This window comes from Cupressus sempervirens, chromosome 9, assembly GCF_028749045.1.
Source record: "Cupressus sempervirens isolate cs-2001-9-10 chromosome 9, ASM2874904v1, whole genome shotgun sequence".
Classification (NCBI taxonomy): Eukaryota; Viridiplantae; Streptophyta; class Pinopsida; order Cupressales; family Cupressaceae; genus Cupressus; species Cupressus sempervirens.
In genome coordinates, this window is record NC_143126.1 from 352,315,174 (window position 1) to 352,317,240 (window position 2,067).

The window sequence follows — 2,067 nt, forward strand, 5'->3', positions numbered from 1 at the left end:
TTCTAATTTGATTAAGCATGAAAGCTTGCTCCAAGTCCCAACTAGGCTCTAACAACATACAACTTCTTTGGACTAGATCTCTGGCCGCCTCTAAAGTCATTACTTCAGTTTTAGGATCATAGGCCTGTAATTTTTCAATCAACTTCATCCTCTATTCATCTAATTCATCAAGTTTCATTTTGAGGACAAGCTCACTCTGTTTAATTTTATATAAAAAGTTCTTGAATTGATTGGATTTGATGAATTCATCATCCTCCAAGAATTACTGAGCTTGGATGATCCTATCATCTAGTCTTGTTGTTGCCAATTCCAAGTCTGTCAAAGTATTTTTTTGTTACATCAGCCCTGGTCTAGACGTAATTTTGTCTCATGTCAACAAAATACTAACTGCTCCCTAGCAAAATTTGCAATATTCTTTTCTTGACTTGGGGAGGGATCTACACAATTTTATAGCTTTTGTGCCCTTTTGCCATCCAAGATGCTTGGGGTGCATCCTCCTCCTCCACCTCAAGGGCCACATCAGGTTTTAGGCTATCAGGGCACACTATTTTTTTATCCCCAATTGGACCCTCTAGCATCTTAGCCATTATCTCTACATGCTCCATGACCATCTTTCTGATTCTCTGTGGGTAAGGGATATCCATGTAAAAACCTAGAAATTGGGGAACCATTCTCTTCAATTCCTTTTCTACCCTCAACACATCATCAAGTTTTGAAAGCTTGTTAGCTACCTCCCCTTCTGCTACTATTTTTGGGATGATGTCTTCATGGGTTAGCTCCTTAGAATTGGGCAATACATAGTTTCTCATTTCTTTCAATGTTACTCTCATCCATCCCTCAGAGTCATACATTCTATATGGGCCTATGCATAAATTATAGTGGTGTAGAAAAGAATAAATAGAATCTAGGGCCTCTTTGCCAATGGTAAAATCACCAATTTTAAAACATCTATACAAAAATGTCCCCCTATGCACCTTAGGACATAGATATTCTCTATTAACCTTGAACAACTGCCAAATAAATTCAATTATTCCTAATCTAGGAGGAATAAACTTTGGTAAAATATGGGGTGGCTGGGGACAACCATAGACTCTCATCAAAGAAAAGGTAGGAAACAAGAAAATATCCCCCAAATTATGATCTAGCCTTTTCCCCTTGGGTAGCAGGGCTAGTCTTAAAAGACCTTTCAATATTTCAGGGGCTCTAAAATACCTTGGGTCTAGCATCTTCATAATAATAGCACCAAAATTATTGAAAAAGGACACAAAATCATAAAAGTGATAAGTGTTATCCCATACCTATGTCCATAGCTACACTAGCAAGTCTCCATGTAAATTAGAAGTTTGATCAATGAAATTTGAGTTGATATATCCCATGTTCTTATAGAGGATCAAATGCACTAGTTGAGAGTAGTAAGGGAAAGTGAATTCTCTCATATCTCCAGTCCTTGCTCTAGAAATGTTCTCCCTCATTATGTCTAATATATGACTAACATAGTCATATTCATAGGCATGGTAGGCATCTTGTACATCCCTAGCAATTATGTATTCTACCCCTCAGACCTCATCAGATCCATCCTTTCCTACAACCTTGTGGACACCATATATGGTCTTGACATAATAAATTTTGAATTTTTCCATGGGCATCTTCTTCTATATCTTCTTTGGGTAATCACCCACCTTCTTCAAATCACCAGGAATATGTTGCAACAATGAAGCCTGAGTGAAAGCATTGTGATTTTTCTCAAATCTCCTCTATATGTCCTTCAAATCTACAGGCTGACCCATTGCTCTAATTAATCCAAAAGCTTCAATGAAAGATTCTTAGTCTAGGGTACATAGAACAATTCCATCCTTTCTGTGAAAAGAATTGGTGTTAGGGTTGTAGCATTGGAACAAGGCCTTCATCAAATATACATCCACAAAGACCACTGAGAAAATTAACTCGGCAAGGTTCTTCTTCCATGGATTACAAACAAGAATCTTCTTCTCCCTGTTGCAATAGAAAAAGTAGAAAAGCTTAGAACCAATGACATCAGGGCACTTAGCATCCCTACACCTAGTGTAT